Source organism: Lissotriton vulgaris, chromosome 12 (assembly GCF_964263255.1).
Source record: "Lissotriton vulgaris chromosome 12, aLisVul1.2, whole genome shotgun sequence".
Taxonomy (NCBI): Eukaryota; Metazoa; Chordata; class Amphibia; order Caudata; family Salamandridae; genus Lissotriton; species Lissotriton vulgaris.
In genome coordinates, this window is record NC_141700.1 from 791774425 (window position 1) to 791793313 (window position 18889).

An 18889-nucleotide genomic window follows, 5' to 3' on the forward strand; every position below is an offset into this window, starting at 1 on the left:
AGCGCTGCTCCCACGATTCAAGCAAAGGACACCAGCTTAATTTGTCGACTCCAATTTCAAATTTCTCACATTTACAGAGCGTTTTTAAATTGTTCTTTTTTATGTGTGTATATTTAATTAACCTGCTAATATTATTAAATATGCTAAAATGTCCCGGACTCCCAGAGTAGGTGTTCCGTACTCCCAGGGGTTCGTGGACCACAGGTTAAAAAACGCTGCAGTAATTAGTAATAGTGCACGGATCGTGCCATCATGACGCAAGGACAACCTTAGATCTGATAATAATAAAGATGTACAAAACCCTCCTGGTTTCAGATCCATAACCCCTAATGGAAGTAGATATGTATGTGGTATTTATACACCATGAACCTATCCGTAAGGCAAAGACTTAACCCCACACAGAAGATCATTTTCACCACAGTCAACAACAGAGGGTGGAGAGAGAGAAAATAAATCGAAATGGATTCGTTCTCCCTAAACATATGTAAATAAACAAACAGAATCCACTCCTCGTGTTTAGGGTGTATCCTCCACAGATTGGGAAACACCCTCCTTGTTTTTAGGTCCCCTCACACACCAACAGACCCCTGTGGGAGGTTACCACGCAGACAATGTGCGTTACCTCCTCTCTGTGTGACGCACACAGACAGGAGGTAACGCACATTGTCTGCGTGGTAACCTCCCACACTTTTATTTTAATAGCACCAGCCCGGGGACTTATTAAATATTTTTTAGTCACCCCACGAGCCAGGTAATTTTTTACCTTCACTTAGTTAAACCCCACCATACACTCACATAAAAACAACCCCTCATCCGCACCACACATAGTCTACCAAGTGCTCCCGCGTATCCGCAGGTCGCAGCACGCCGTACCCCGTAGAGGGGTACGATGACCCCGATGATGAAGCATGACACCAAGGGGCCTGTTGGTGTGTGAGGGGACCTAAAAACAAAGGAGGGTGTTTCCCAATCTGTGGAGGATACACCCTAAACACGAGGAGTGGATTCTGTTTGTTTATTTACATTTTCACCACAGACCAGGATAACTTTCCCTCCACCTGAACCTAGCAAACTGGAAAATGTAGACAGACTACATCTGTCTTTTGACAAACTTTTTTATGCACATCGGAAATTTTTGCAAATATTTTCTATGCAAGTTCAACTTTTGTGATGTTTTTCTATGCACACTGGTATTCCACAGGAAAAAAATACTAAACCCTCATCACAAGTGCCCTCATTCCAGATTGGGCAGGTAATGGAAGTTATGAGATAAATTTGGGTTGATAAATTTCACAGGATAGCAAATTTCATGGGATAACTGCAACCTCCGTTCAAAAAGGGAAAACGAATAATTGCACGGTATTCCAGCACCTCACATTTACCAGTTCCGGTGGTATTGGTAATTCGTATGGGCAGTAATATCAAATAGATTTTTTCTCGAAACCTGGTAAGAGAGACTAACTAGTGATGGATTGCGATGGTGCTCGTAAATTTGTTGGGGTGCATCATAATCACCAGTAGTCTGCATCCGCATATATTACTTTGTTGTGTTAACATTTGGTTGTTCGGATGTATTCAGTAATAACATGTGGAAGTGAAATGGTAGGAATGTTTCGTGCCATGCAAAGAAACAACTTGGCATTTAAGTTCTGTAATTATGTAACCCTTAGCATTTTTGCTGCAATTCCTTAACAAAGTTGCTCACATGTAAGGTAGTGCATTTGATTTCAACGTGCACCATATTAAAGTCTGCACGCAGATGGGACTAATTGTGATTAACGTGTAGGATTTCATGGATTGCTTGCAATGAACAATGCATTCGACATGTGTATGTAACATGATGACTTAGAAAGGCCTAAATGGAATGTTCACTTATGTGTGTATATGAAGGGCCTATGTACCTTATTCGTATGTTGGCCGATTTCTGTAGACCTGAAATGTATTTTCCCTGTAAGCTCTCGAGCAAGGCTTTGTTAGAGAATTTCATGTGCATGTTGAATTTGTTCTGTTCTCACGTTTCTGTTGCAGGTGGAGAAGGTCCTCTTTGTTAGTTAGACTAACGCCTTTTGTTTTAGGAGTTAGGCTCAGGGAGGAGGGAATACTTTTATGCTTGGAACGCTGATAATTGGGAGACAGTGTTCTTTCTCACTGAAGGAGGCCTGGGAATCAGGGTCATCAAGTCGGGAGCTGGGAGTATCGAAACTAAATGGAAAATTACCTATGAGAAGTGCCCAGCGAGACAAGGTGATCTGTGGGCGTGTTCTACATTTTCGCATTTTGTATTAGGGACAGTGCCCTGGGTGTTGAGACAGGAGAAAAGATGAGGACTTCGAAGGAGAGAGAAGGATCATCTTAGAACGAGCTCTGTATCTTTTGCTACTTTACCCCTACAACGTGAGTGCACTTCTTAGGAAGTCTTCAGATGCCGACACCTTTTCCTGATCTTGCCTGGGAAATGCGAAGTAGGGATGTCACAGTAGATGTAGTGTAGGGACACACTAATGTTTTTCACTTATCAGCAGCCACAGATGAAGTCTGATCTTGACGTTTTGGGCAATCATTGCCTGCGTTCTGTTTCTGGAACTTGCTATTCTGTTTATGATCCATCTCATAAAGTTAGCCCGTAGGTTTGGATTTGTAGTAGTTCCCATGTACTTCTACAACCTCGTTATGAGTGGCTTGTTCATACAGTTGTTTTTGGCTTTATAATAAACCTACTAACTTGGAATTTGGAGTCTGTGATTCTTCAGAGTCATGGTTCTTAAAAATGTGTTAGTTTGCCTTAATGAGTTCTTTCTCCCCTCTACACTTCTCTACAGGTAACAGATATCCATTGACAAAGGGATCCAAATTAAAATGTTGGTAGGAGGAACCCGGCCCTATCACTAGGTATGCATTTATTGTACTAGTTTACATAAAATAACTACAAATGTGAAAATAAGAGTTATCTAAATTTCTCAGCAATTGAAACAGTTACATTTTCATAGATACAAGATAGGCAAAGTACAGTTTAAAACAGAACACTAAAATTAAGGATTTATCAATTCTATAGCAATTAGGCAAAATAAAATGTTAAAAATGGTCAGCTAATTATTGAGAATATTGTAAGAGTTTATTAAAAATTATGTGAAGGAATTTAGGAGCACAACATAGTTCCAATATATTCTCTGTACCCGAGTCACAAAGCTACTTACGTGTAGCAAAGTTAAGAGTGCGGAGTCTCCACCCTCGCGGCAGTATCGCTGCACTCGGAGTGGAATCTCTGCGCTATAGTTCTCAGTGTGAAGATTCCACCCGAGTGCGAAGATTCCATCTCGACTGCTCAGATTCCGCCCTGAACGCACAGACTTCGCACTTGTAACTTTACTACAGGTAAGTACCTTTATGAATCAGGCCTTCCATGTTTTGACAATATTTGAGCACTTCTGTGTATTGTGTGACTCTTAACTAGGAAAGGTATGTCTCATAAAACCATGCTGTTTGATGCTTGACCCCTGATTAACAGAGGAGATGGGGTATTGTCTCACTTTCATAACCACACTGTCTGCATCTTTGATTAATAAAAGTTCAGTTAGACTAGGAGGATCTTTAGTTTTTTATCTGGTGTAGCATAAAGGGCATACAAAGTACGTTTTGCCAGCTGAATTGTGTCCTGGCTCCATTAAAAAATATTGAGCAGGCATGGAATTATATGAATCAATGATTAGGTCAACAAAGCTAGACTCGGTCGTCTCCGTTACAGCCGCAGAACAGCTAAGCCACATTAGTCGAGATATTATTGCCGGTTTGAAAGCCAATATTGAGGGATTATTTTTCCAGATGGCATTTACGTCAGGAACCTTCTCTGCATCTGATAAATACTTGGATCAAGGACTATTAATATAGTTGCAGTGCTTAAATTGAGCCAGTGGTTTCCACTGCTCGGTACTGGCACTAAACTGTCCACATCGGCGCTTCTGACAGTCTGCCACAAGGAGGCGGTGTCTGACTAACTTAGAGATGACGACAACAATATACAGTAAAAAAATTATTATTACCTGTCGCCCAAGCCACTCTTACAGCTTTGGGGGACTGGAATAGTCTACAATGTCACACTTGTAGGAGTGTGATGGTTAGTAGTTGTGTTGATACTATCATTGGCGGCGCTGGCAGGGCCAGTGTGTGGTACAAGCTGCAGTGGTCTCCTGACGAGAGCCTTGGCACTTCTTGTTTTTACAAATTAAACCCTGTCTAGCTGCAACCCTACATTATTGACAAGTGGTTCCTTGATGTGCATCTTTCTATGAACCCTGTTCTGTATTACCAAATAGGCAAAGTAGGCACCGGCCTATGGGCCCTACTCCTTGTAGGGGCCCTGCAACAATAGATCATAATATAACTTCAAGTCCATAAGCCAGAGACATCAGATTCTCATACCAGTTTGTCTCTTAAAAGCTCATCTTCTGGCAGCTGGCAGTTTGTAACAAATCTGGTGCGTTGGGTATTAGGAGATAACTTGTGATGGGGGCCCTGAAATTTCAACTGTCTAGGGGTCTTCCTAGGGACTGTATGAACCAAATTCCCAGGTAGTAGTTTGGTGAGACACTGCTCAGGGGGAACGGCCCATACAACAGAATGTTTTAGATTTATTTATATATCTATAAAATGTCATAACCCTCGATGTATTCTGATTTACACCCACCTTAGTTTCCAGACTGAGAGCGCGCAGTTCATTCTACAATAACTATGTTATCAGCCCACTGCAGGATTTGGGGGTGAATGTTTGATTAATTCAGCCTTTCGTCCATCATCTGTTCTTTTTGCATTTGTCGCCCTAAGTGGGAAGGGTATTCCCAGACGTGGGTCTCGTGCTCGCTACGCCACCATATTGAGGCTAGCCTAGCTGATGAGAGGTGTTACCCCAACACTGATCCCAGGATGCTCGTTTCTAGTCCAGGGAGGACTCGGCTTTGCACTTTGGGCTGATTTGCATATGGCTGGGTCTAAACTGGAATGGCATGGGGAGCAAAAAAACAACGGATTTAACCCAGATCTGTGACTTGGGGTGAATATTTAATTAATTCAGCATTCCGTCCATCATTTGTTCTTTTTACAACTGCATCTTTCAAAAGATGTGAAATAAATGCTCAATATTAATGGAGGTCCACCTGTGCTTCTCTCTTTTTACAGTTTAATTCTAGGTGTGGCTTGTTGGGATTATCAGGGTAAAGGGTGGGAAGTTAATACGTTTTTATGTGTTTTAATTTGTTTTTTTTATTAATAAAATTTTTTTAATTGAAAATTAATTATGTTAATTATGGAAGTATTATTTTTAATTTAGATATGGGTTGTGAATTGTGTGGTGTTATAGGGTAGGAAGTAAATAAACTAAATGTATGTAATAATTAATGTTTCTGTTTATAAATAATTTTGAACTAAAAATAATTATTTTTTTGAAAATATTTTTTTATTTTATATAATATAATATTTGTGGGTATTTGTGATATGTATATAACATTATAATGTGTTTTTACTTTTACATTTTTTTAATATGAATTATATTTGTATTATAATTTTTAACATATTTATATATTTTTTATTTATTTTGTATATTAGCCTCTTAACTGCGCCGAACGTTCCGCGCTAGTACGGAACGTTCTATTGCGCGGGCGGGGCAGCGACGGACAACGGACGTGCGCAGCACTCCAAAGGTAGTGCACGCGACGGCCATTGGCCGTCGGCAGCAGCGATGAGGCTAAATATTTTTTGTTGTTGATATTTTCAATTTTGCACTGACAGGAGTGGGAATAGTAAATGGTATCCCTTCACAATCCAATACTTTCCCTACTGTTGCACTGACTGGAGTGGGAATAACAATTTTTACGCCTCCGCTATCTAACATTTTCCCTACTGTTGCACTCACTGTAGTGGGAATAGTAATTTTTACCCCTCCACTATCCAACACTTTCCCTACTGTTGCACTCATTGGAGTGGGAATAGTAATTTTTATCCCTCCACTATCCAACACTTTCCCCAATGTTGCACTGACTGGAGTGGGAATAGTAAATGTAATACTTTCATTATCCAACACTTTCACCAATGTAGCACTCACTGGAGCGGGGATAGTAATTTTTACCCCTCCGCTATCCAACATTTTCCCTATTGTTGCACTCATTGGAGTGGAAATAGTACATTTTATCCCTCCGCTATCCAACACTTTACCTACTGTTGCACTGACCGGAGTGGGAATAGTAATTTTTACCCCTCCGCTATCCAGCCCTTTCCCTACTGTTGCACTGACTGGCATGGGAAATTTAAGTTTAAAGATGTTAAAATAGTTTAATATTTTAATATATAATAGAATTATAGATTTTATGTTATTGGTATATGTATATATATTTATTTGTGCAATTTTTATTTCACTTAAAAAGTATAAAATAAATAAAAATAAATAGTTTATTGTTTTAAAGTAAATACATATATATATATATATATATATATATACATATATATATATATATATATATATATATATATATATATATATATAAATTCGATTGCGAGTTGCCCAATTCGTCATGTGATCAAGCGCTCTGTGAAGCGCGAAACGCGTCGTGATGACTAAGGGAACACCATCTGCTAAATAAATCATCAATTTGCACAAAATTTTGGGTTCGAGTCCGTTTTTGCAGCTGTCTGGAAAGCTCTGCGCTCCATCGGATTATTCTTGGAATATATATATATATATATATATATATATTATATGTGTGTTTAACTCGTTTAAACTAGGTGTATTTGTTATGTTTGTTTAAATGTATATTACATCAAATTGTTTTAAATTAATTAATTATATTATTTCATATATTTTATATATATATATATATATATAAATGTAATATTCGAACTGTTATCTTTTCCATGCATTTTGGAAAACAGACTAGGCTACCATTTACCTGTAGTTTGTCCTCGCTGTTTATTATCACGTGGTGTACTAAGAAAAAAAGAGAAAAAAATGCACTTTTTTTCACTGTTTAATGAGCACTATTTAAAACGTATGCATTACCAGCTCTGACTGTCTGTGAGCAAGGGCGGATGCCCGAAACGCGTCAGATTGCCTGGTTCAGCTTTTAAATAAATAGAACTGTGCACTATTTAAAACGTATGCATTACCAGCTCTGACTGTCTGTGAGCAAGGGCGGATGCCCGAAACGCGTCAGATTGCCTGGTTCAGCTTTTAAATAAATAGAACTGTGCTTATAATTATTGGATCCGCGTGGTTTCCTGGGTCGTTGTATTCGGAGCTCAGGGGACTGCACTTGTCGATGTCTAATTCGGAAGGTGATTGCTTCCGAGGTGGATCCACTCTCCAGAAGTTGGCTGTCGTGTTCAATCAACAAAAATCTTTTCTCGTCAGGAAATTTCGTCAACGACAGCCCCTGTGCCTACGGAGAAATTAGCTGCACGTTGGATAATATCGGCGGCGTCTTTTTGAAATTTTGAAAAAAGGGCGCGTTGGCGCCAAAAAAACGCCTGACCAGCCGGAATCCAACGGAAACCGCTCCAGCATTTCAGCGGCACGGTGGAGAGGAATACTGAGCACTTGCCCGTTACCCTGGGAGCAGGACTGTCGAGCTCGGGTAGTTCGAGGCAAACGACATTTTGAAGCAATTTGAACCAGGCGCCATGTCAGAGGAGACCCTCCGTGGCAGGGAAGCGGCGGCGGCCGCCCTATACTCCAACCTACCTAAGGTAACAGTGGGTGCGGGAGGAGGCAGTAATAAAGCTGATCAAACTGGCGGCTCTAACACTATTGAGACTCAAATACGTGCTGCATTAAAAAGACTCGAGAAATGCATGTACTCGGAAATGTCGAAATGGTGGGAGCACAAATCTTTGACCATGTATTTGGATGAAAATAGAGTTCCCAGGGGTTTGCGTATCTTACTGGCACCAAGTTACGACAGACCTAACCCCAATATGCTTAAAGAGTGGGGTCAAACCAATCTGGAGTCGTCTGCAAAATTGTTACAGATTCTGGTTAAATACGCAGTCATAGATCGTGAACAGCTCATGAATGAGATAGCGGAAATTAATGAGGAGCTGAGCAAATGGGAACCAAACGATCTTATAACCAAATCAAGAAAGGAGATCGATGAGCGCATTGCCAAACAAGAAGAAAAAATCAAAGCCCGCAAGATTTACAAGTTTGCGCGTGATAAGGAAGGCTACGCGCAGGGGAGAATATTCACATTCGCGCGCAAGTTTGACAATGTAAAACGCTCCAAATTTGCACAACTAGTACAGCAGGCCAAACAGAATAAACCGGATGGGCTGACATCTACCTCGGTACAAGCACAGGGTACTGCATTACCTGGAACGAGCCAAATACACAGTGATAATGAGTCATTGACAAGTGCCCCCACCTCAGATGACGATGCCGGCAGCAGTTGGGAGGCAAGTTCAGTCATTCTTAATTTAGGGGAGGAAGTGGATTTTTTATCCAACGAGAGACTTCAGTCACTAAGACCCCGGAACAAACAGCAGACAAAGGGGCAGCAGCAGCAGCAAAGCGTGCCAGGAACAACAGACGACGGGGCCAGCGCCGGAAAAAACACAAAAGTGCCCAAAAAATCAAAGCGGCAATACTGGCGCAAAAACAAGTGAGTGACAATACTGTGATAAACCTTTCCTCCATTGACCTTTCCAAGGCTGAGCAACAACTTTTAAGCCTTGGTCTTTCATACTGCCCAGCTACTGACTTTAACTATGCTAAGACCCGCATAGATGTCTACATGTACATTAGAAAATGGAAGCTTAAAAAATTCTTCGAAATTAAGGAGGGTTTAAATAATAAAACAACACAAGGAACTGGGACGACTATTAATGTTCTTCCTAATTTGCCTATGCTTCCAGCTAGTGATACTCGAACAGCACTTACGGTGCTTAATCTTTTGGGTAATGATGCTCTCACGGGGGAACTCGCATCCACACAGGATGAATTGAGGGCGGCTGACATTCCCCAAATTGGAGCCAGTACCAGTCCCTTCAAACCAACGTCTAAATTTAATCCTACCATGCCCAGAGACTCTATAGATGTGTTTCAGGACGTGGTTGTAGAGGATCTAAAGCGATTACATCACCAGATAAAGCACAAAAAGAGATATAGAAGCAAACAGGAAACGGACTACCACACTTTGGTTAAGAAATTAAGCAGTGATCACAATATTATAGTGACCATGGCCGACAAGGGGGGCAATGTGGTTATCTGGCCCCAAGAGGAATACATTGAGGAGGCAAAGAGACAGCTTGGTGACGATACTTGTTATTCTATCACCAGTATGAAACACTTTGAAGCCTCGAGAGAATCACTTAAAAAATTACTGTTCAAATACAAAAGGGATGGTATGATTTCCTCGCAAGAATTTGATTTCCTCCATGTCGAATTTCCTGTATTGCCAAAACTTTATTTACTCCCTAAGATACATAAACTGACAAGACCAGTGCCAGGCCGGCCTATCATTTCAGCCATTGCAGGTGTGGCTGAACATGTTACTGAATATATTGATTATTTTTTGCAGAGCCTGGTTCAAGATTTACCTACATATGTCAGAGACACTGGCGATTTCCTGGCTAAAATTCAAAACATCCAGTGGAATGAACAAATGCTTCTGATCACTTTGGACATAGAGTCGCTCTATACCAGTATAGAGCATGAATGTGGTATTAAGGCTCTAGAATTCTTTCTCGGTAATAGACCCATCAACTGTTACCAACATAACAAAGCTTTGATCGAATTAACATCCTGGTGTCTCCATAATAATTTCTTTCTTTTTGGGAGTGATCTTTATTTGCAGAAGCGTGGGGTCGCTATGGGGGCATGTTTCTCTCCTAGCTACGCGTGCTTGCACGTGGGCTGGTGGGAGGAACATGTCCTCAGGCGGCAACATGCCCAAATGTATTCTGGTCATGTTTTACTTTGGCTCCGCTACATAGATGACGTTTTTTTGTTATGGCAGGGTGATAAACAGAGTGCACAATTGTTCATTGATTCTATCAATGTGAACAATGAAAATCTGAAATTCACTAGTTCTATTAGTGAATGTGAGGCTGAATTCCTGGATGTTAAAATACAGATCCACAATGGCCGGATTACCACTAAATTACATCGAAAAAGTACTGCTGGCAATAGTATCTTGCATGCCAGCAGTGCACATCCGCGCCATGTGGTAGATAACATTCCCCTAGGTGAATTATTGAGAATTAAGCGAATATGCAGCACAGAATCTGATTTGGTATCTTGTACCAATGAAGCTTTGGCTAGGTTTCGTGCTAGGGGGTACCGTGAATCTGTCCTTACAACAGCTTTGGCTAAGGCTAATACTAGATCCCGTGCCTCCTTACTTGAAACCAACAGCAGTGCTAATACATCCTGCACTTCTGATGAGGATACCACCAATCCTAGGTTCCTCACACCATATAGCAGACAGGCAAGACAAATAAAATCTATTCTTTCTAAAAGATGGCCAGTTCTTGCCACAGATCCTGTGCTAAAACCTCAACTAGCAGACATTCCCACTGTCACCTTTAGGAAAGGTCCCTCTCTCAGATCTCATGTCTGCCATGAATTTCCTGAATTAAGAAAAAAGCAGGAATGGCTGAAAACTAGATCTGGCTTCTTACGTTGCACCTCCTGCAGGGCCTGTAAATTTGGCAAAAGTACCCGGCAATACAACACGCCATTCAGTCCAGACCCTATTCCTATCAAGGGCCAATACAACTGCAAGACTGAATTTGCCATATATGTCTTAACTTGCACATGTGGACTCAGGTATGTCGGTAGTACTCGACAACCTGTACACGTTAGGATCCTCCAGCATCTACGTGCAATTGTTAATAGCGACCCCACTTACCCTGTAGCCAGGCACTTCAAGGCAATGCATAACAACAAACTGGAGTGCCTGTCCTATTTTGTCATCTCCGCAATTGATAAACCTAGGAGAGGCGGGGATAGGTTAAAGATGCTGAGAAGAATGGAATCTCATTTCATTCTTGAGTTAGACAGTAGATCCCCCAATGGTCTTAATAACACGGAAGACCTACATGTGTTTTTGTAATTCAAGCCCTGTTTCTGTCCACTATACTGTATATTACCTTGGGTGGTGGGGTTCAGTCGGTTCATGCCCCCGCCCCCTTTTCCACATGTTTTATATTTTTGTCTCCTTGTTGGGTTGTTGCACGTATTATTTATACATTATTTCATGGTGATTCATTATTTAGGTGTTTATGTTTATTTCTTTTGGCACACTTTATTGAGGACATAGACATAATCAGTTTGTTCTGTATTCCGTGTGAAAACATGTTTTCATAACAGTCCTTTTTTTTACTATGATATCCCCATGATTGGATGCCCATGTAGCCCATGCCTTACCACTTTGCTGCTACAGTCAAATGTTTACATATTTTGCTGGTTTGCACTTTGATAGTTACAGATGTAATAGAATATGGTTTACACTCTAGCATATTTTGCACATAACCAATAATATCATTACTGGTTTTTAATTGCATCTGTTATGGTAACAACTCAACCTTTTTAATATGCACTTTGCACTTTAATATGCTATTTTGCACTATCAATATCATAGATTGGAAAGGCTATTGTACATAAACTAATGTGGGCTATATACAATTGTTTGGCACTTGCATTTTACGCTTTGTATAAGAGGAAGAAAAAGAAGTTTATTTAAACCTTTTTAACTTTTGTATCATGGGTTTTATCTTTGTCAATTGAATATTTGGATTTTAACCTATAAATGTAATATTCGAACTGTTATCTTTTCCATGCATTTTGGAAAACAGACTAGGCTACCATTTACCTGTAGTTTGTCCTCGCTGTTTATTATCACGTGGTGTACTAAGAAAAAAAGAGAAAAAAATGCACTTTTTTTCACTGTTTAATGAGCACTATTTAAAACGTATGCATTACCAGCTCTGACTGTCTGTGAGCAAGGGCGGATGCCCGAAACGCGTCAGATTGCCTGGTTCAGCTTTTAAATAAATAGAACTGTGCTTATAATTATTGGATCCGCGTGGTTTCCTGGGTCGTTGTATTCGGAGCTCAGGGGACTGCACTTGTCGATATATATATATATATATATATATATACACACACATACACACACACACACATATATATACACAATATTTTGTACAACTATATTTATGACATCGATATTTTGGGGGGATATGTTTGTACTTATCATTATAAATGTAGGATATTGATATTTTTGACATCGATAGTTAAAGCTCAATATTGTGGTATGGGGATATTATCGGTGTCGGTATTCTATCAGTGAACCGTTGCCTCTGTGTCCCATGCAACCCCCATTGACTTTGACGCTGTCCCAGATTTATAAAATCACATAATCCTGCGGCAGTGGCAAAACCTTCCGCCCCCCAGCGGAGGCGGAATGAGGAGAAATGGTTCATTTCTCCTCGTTTTTTCCTCTTTCCATGTATGCTGCGTTCTGCAGCTCACATGGAAGAAGGAACACACCTCAGGATTGTTTTTTTGAAGGAAGATGCCCTTCCCTGCACAAAAACATTCCTGCGGACGTTGGTGCTAGGCAGCAATTTGCGCGCCAACGCAAATGGAATGGACTGGATAAATACGGTGCATTCCAGCCGGCAGCCCTTTCACATTGGCGTAGGGCAGCGCTGCAGGAAGACTTGTGGCGCTGCCCTGGGCCAATTCCTCCTAAATGAGGCTCTTTGTTTTTAGCCACACCTTTGACCACGCCCCCCCCCCCCCCCCCCCCCACTGTCCTTGGGTTTGCTAAACACTGTTTAATAGGAGAGTTTGTGGTTGTCGATAGTTGTCAGTAATGAGGAGTACCAGGATCTAGATATTTTTGTGGGGGGTCCCTACACCTGAAAAAATTGACAAGGGCATCTCGGCTTCAAAAAGTTTGAAGACCTCTGCTCTAGGCCCTGTGTCAGGTTGTGATGCGCCTTACTGTGTAGACAGAGGTGCAAAGGCGAGGGCTCATCATGAAACCCTGTTCAATATTCAGCCCTTAGCTGCCACTCACCGGCTTCAGGCTGCCCAGATGTCACTTTTATTTTTATTTCATTATTCTGGGTGATTTATGATCCCCCGGGGTAATGTTTTCCACCTGCGCAGTTGCGCAAATATCAACAGTGTCAAGTGACATTTTCCAACGAGCCAGACGCGGCTGGAACAGAAAAACTGCAAAAACACAAACATGCGCAAGGTCACACGTCTAAGAAAGTGAGCCTTCGGTACCGGGAGGTGGGCCAAGGACGCGCAGGCGGAAGCGCGGCCAAAATCTGAACGCAGGAGTGAGAAAAGCAGTGACTTCCAATAATATCTTTGAAAAGGCACGCTTTCTAATATGAATAAATACATTCGGAATAACTACAATTTGCGAAGGACTCTAACTTCGTTATAAAAGTATGTTTTTAAAAAGCAGATGTTTGGTGGGCAGCATTCCTGGAAATAACTGTTCTCTTTGAAGCCAAAGTTCCATGCTGCTTGCTTGCACGGACCTCTAACCTTTAACACATTTCTTCAGGAAAAGGCGGACCCCCTTCCTTTTAGAAGATGCAAAAGAAAAGCTTAGTATTAATGGAGGCCCACCTGCACTCTCAGTGCCCTCCACCACCTGCGCTCTCTGTGCCCTCCACCACCTGCACTCTCAGTGCCCTCCACCTCTTCATCAATCTGTGCCCTCCACCACCTGCACTCTCAGTGCCCTCCACCACCTGCACTCTCAGTGCCCTCCACCACCTGCGCTCTCAGTGCCCTCCACCTCTTCATCAATCTGTTCCCTCCACCACCTGCGCTCTCCGTGCCCTCCACCTCTTCGTCAATCTGTGCCCTCCACCAACTCTCTGTGTGCCCTCCACCACCTGCTCTCTCTGTGCCGTCCACCACCTGCACTCTCTGTGCCCTCCACCACCTGCACTCTCAGTGCCCTCCACCTCTTCATCTCTCTGTGCCCTCCACCACCTGCACTCTCAGTGCCCTCCACCTCTTCATCTCTATCGGTGCCCTCCACCTCCTCTCTCTGTGCCCTCCACCTCCTTTGTATGTGCCTCCACCTCCTCTCTGTGCCCTCCACCTCCTCTCTCTGTGCCCTCCACCTCCTTTGTATGTGCCTCCACCTCCTCTCTGTGCCCTCCACCTCCTCTCTCTGTGTGCCCTCCACCTCTGTATGTATAGGCTTATATAGCGCACTACTTACCCGGAGTGTCCCAAGGCGCTTCGACCGCTGCGAAACCCTTCCTGGCTTCCCTGAGAGATGGTCCCTTAATGGGTATCTCCAGGGTGAGACCAGGCATCCCCGGCGGTCTGGTGGGGCCGTTAGTGAAGATGAGGCAAGCTAATGCCCAGAGTTGCCGAGTGTGATCGCTGATCAGAGTGGGCACCGAGGCGAGAGAATTATCGAGTCCGCTGACCCTGGTCCAGAAACCTGCCGCGCCGGGATTCGAACCCTGGTCCCGGGCCGCCCTCTGCTCTTGGGTCTGCCACCTCTAACCAGTGAGCCACACTACTTCACTTCTTCACCTCTTCATCTCTCTGTGCCCTCCACCTGCTCTCTCTGTGCCCTCCACCTCCTTTGTCTGTGCCCTCCACCTCCTTTGTCTGTGCCTCCACCTCCTCTCTGTGCCCTCCACCTCCTCTCTCTGTGTGCCCTCCACCTCTTCATCTCTCTGTGCCCTCCACCTGCTCTCTCTGTGCCCTCCACCTCCTCTCTCTGTGCCCTCCACCTCCTTTGTCTGTGCCTCCACCTCCTCTCTGTGCCCTCCACCTGCTCTCTCTGTGCCCTCCACCTCCTCTCTCTGTGCCCTCCACCTCCTTTGTCTGTGCCTCCACCTCCTCTCTGTGCCCTCCACCTGCTCTCTCTGTGTGCCCTCCACCTCTTCATCTCTCTGTGCCCTCCACCTGCTCTCTCTGTGCCCTCCACCTCCTCTCTCTGTGCCCTCCACCTCCTTTGTCTGTGCCTCCACCTCCTCTCTGTGCCCTCCACCTCCTCTCTCTGTGCCCTCCACCTCCTTTGTCTGTGCCTCCACCTCCTCTCTGTGCCCTCCACCTGCACTCTATGTCGCCTCCAGCTCCTCTCCCAGTGCCCTCCACCTCCTTTGTCTGTGCCTCCACCTCCTCTCTGTGCCCTCCACCTCCTCTCTCTGTGCCCTCCACCTCCTTTGTCTGTGCCTCCACCTGCTCTCTGTGCCCTCCACCTCCTCTCTCTGTGCCCTCCACCTCCTTTGTCTGTGCCTCCACCTCCTCTCTGTGCCCTCCACCTGCTCTCTCTGTGCCCTCCATCTCCTCTCTGTGCCCTCCACCCCCTCTCTCTGTCCCTTCACCTCCTCTCTGTGCCCTCCACCTCCTCTCTCTCTGTGCCCTCCACCTCCTTTGTCTGTGCCTCCACCTCCTCTCAGTGCCCTCCACCTGCTCTCTCTGTGCCCTCCAGCTCCTCTCCCTGTGCCCCACCAGCTCCTCAGACTGGGTCGGATGGGCACACAGGGCAGTTTTGCAGTGCCAGGAGGGCTGGTCTGACTGACAGGTCAGTGTGTAGATGGGGTTTAAGGTCTGGTGATGTTCCTGTTAATACCACAAACCTTGCCTCTATCTATCATAACTGTGCGCTGCCCCCCCCCCCGCTCTACAAACCACCAATAACTGCCCTGGTTTGCAAAATGTGGGCACTTTTTAGGTGTCTGATTGGCTAATAGGGACCACTTCTATTTTTGTTGCCCGGCTGTCCCAGTCCACTCCTGTCCTGAACTCACTATTTAAGTCTATTTCATATCAAACATAGGACACACACCTTACCCCAAAACACCTCTCACTGCCCCATATCTTGGCCCCACGCCCCCATGGAGCATCCCTCTTGCCCCAGACCTGTTCTGGCCTTACGGCAGGCCCAGAGCGCCTCTGTTATTCCGCAATGAACCCCATTGAGTTGGGTAGTAGCAACGCCATAGAGTTTAGAAAAAGAGCCAACCTTAGTAATGATCAGTGTGTAAAACATGGTAGAATTATGATTTTATGAGTGTGTTCTTAGATGTCTATGAGTTAATCTAATGATCAAGACTGTGGCAACACGGCCGAAACGCGTCATGCTGAAACTGCAATGATAGTGGGCAACACAGCCGAAACGCGTCATGCTGAAACTGCAATGATAGTGGGCAACACAGCCGAAACGCGTCATGCTGAAACTGCAATGATAGTTCACAAACCAAAGGGGAGTTAGACCCATGGGATAGAGAATAGGCAGGGCTTTTAATACTTATACAAATAAGGGTAAGCCTATATCTCTAAATGCTGAAAAGCTTAAGTGATTTATGCTTTTAGAACAAACACTTGCAGCTTCTGTTTATCCTGGTACATTTATTTATACCTCCTCACTTTATCTTTTTGGTTACATTTTCACAATTTCAACACATGGAAGAATGAATACAAATGTCTTTCAATATTCATTTCACAAAAAGACATATCAAAATTATATACATAAGTAGAAAAATTTACACCAATCAAAGAGACACTATATCACATTTTACAAAGAACCTCGAATGACATTTCAAAAAATAGACAATTACTAAAACAGACAATTTATGAGAGACAAATATATTGCAATAAAACAACCACTTCTTGTCCTATTGCCCTATTCTTAAATGTCCACTGAAAATATTTTTTCTTTTAATTTATCAACTCCATTGGACAATATATTTAAGGCATAAAATGTATTTATCCTTTGGTTTATAATGGAATGAAACCATATGCTGACGCGTTTCTAGTTCTGTTAAATTCTTCACAGAACTCTCATCAGGGCTTTTCTTCTACATCTACAAAAGAAGTTGTAAAATAGAGCTTTAGTAACTTCTCCCTTCCTATTGGATTCTCTCTTTACACTTATTAATATGTACTTCTATTGTTTATGGTACCTGAAGCAGTATGGTGAGCACCTTTTTCGCTAGTGTGGACGTGGGATCAAAATTAATCAGCGAATGTTTCAGTTCGTAATTTGTCTAAAACAATAAAGGGAGTATTTTTAATGCTAGCCTTCATTTATATTTTGCTCGCATCCATAATCTCATCTTTTCAAGCACCTACCGTATTGAGGTTTTCTCAATACAGGCTACAATTCACAATGACTTTTGATGTGGTCTGTCGTCACAAACCTGCAGTTAATGTATATTGTATAAGAAACTGCAATAAAAGCACTTTATTTGAACTATCACAGTGCTGTCCGTACCTGTTTTATTACCTGGAGAGGTAATTCAGGAATATAAATATATATATATATATAATGTCAGGAACCACAGCACCAATCACAACACCCAATACAGCGTTGGAAAGGACCGTTGCAGCAGAAGGACATAGGCTATGCAGACGCCAACCATATACATTTAAAAGGTAAAAGAACTGTGCCAGCAAAGTAGTCCCTTGTGGGTGTGTCTGCATTGTGCTGTGGGCGTGTGCTGGGGGCGTGACAAACACTGGGGGCGTGTGGTACGTTCCGCCCTTCATGCCATGTCTCTTATCGTGTGCTGTGGGCGTGTGCTGGGGACGTGGGCGTGTGCGGGGCGCGGGATTAGGGAAAAAAAAAGAGAGCGTGTGCCCAATATTTCATTGTTTTTTCTTCCCAGATTCTGTACATTCCAGCTCCGGGTGTGCTTTCCCCACACTCCCAGTGACGTGCACCTGCTTTACTGTATGGAGGTCAGGCATGGCGCTATTCCCAAGGGCCGGAAGGAGCGCAAACAGGGGCCACTGTGCAGGAAATGTAATCTCGCCTTAATTTCCGGGGGATGCCTGAAGCGCACACTGGCGATTTGCCACTTCTGTTGCGCACAGACCTCGCGCCACGCACATCCGGACACAAGGCCCGCCTTCACGGAAATAGCAAGAAAGGGACTATCCCTCCCTCGGGAATATGTGATGATATTCCGCAAACCAACATCCCGCATACCATCACTCCGCAATTTTTATAACGCAGGACTATTACTCCGCAAAGACTTCATTTCTAAAACTTTTACAACGCATGTGACTTTATCACGCATGCCATTATAACGCAAATGCATGTGTGATAAAGTCATATACATTGTAAAAGTACATTATTAAAACAGCAAGTATATGTTTGTATATATGTGTATATATATATATATATATATATTCACTGAAAAAACCATAGGTTATAGACCATATATAGTTAGGAATTCGCATTTACAAAACCTTATTTTACTCACACAAAACCATTGAAATTCCATATATAGTATATATATACTATATATCGCGCACCCGCAATCCACTGCTGATGATGTCACATATTACATCATTCATGACATGGTCAGTGACATCACTGATGACATCAGTGATGACATCTCAAATGACATCACTGATGACATCTCAAATGACATCACTGATGACATCACTGATGACATCTCATTTGACATTACTGATCACATCACTGATGATATCATTCATGTGATAATACGATGAACCTCTTCAGACTCTAATATAACCTTAGATACAATCAGTGTAAACAGACACTCACAGACTGTCACTCATCCATGGAGTTACTCACACACCTAGTCAGTCATGCAAAGAATCAATCACACCTCCATTTCCTCAACTATACAGTTATACAAACTTTACTTATTCAAACATATACTAACACATATTTACTCTCTTATACAATCCCTGATACAAGTTCACAATGATCCATACAGCCACTCACACATTCACTGGCTCTTATGCACAGTTATTTATATATGTCAACTCTCGCATGTACTGTGTTTTACATATGTACTTACTTTGACATGTAGCACTGAGATATCCATTCACTCACCAATACACTCATGCACACAGTCAACCGCCCATACA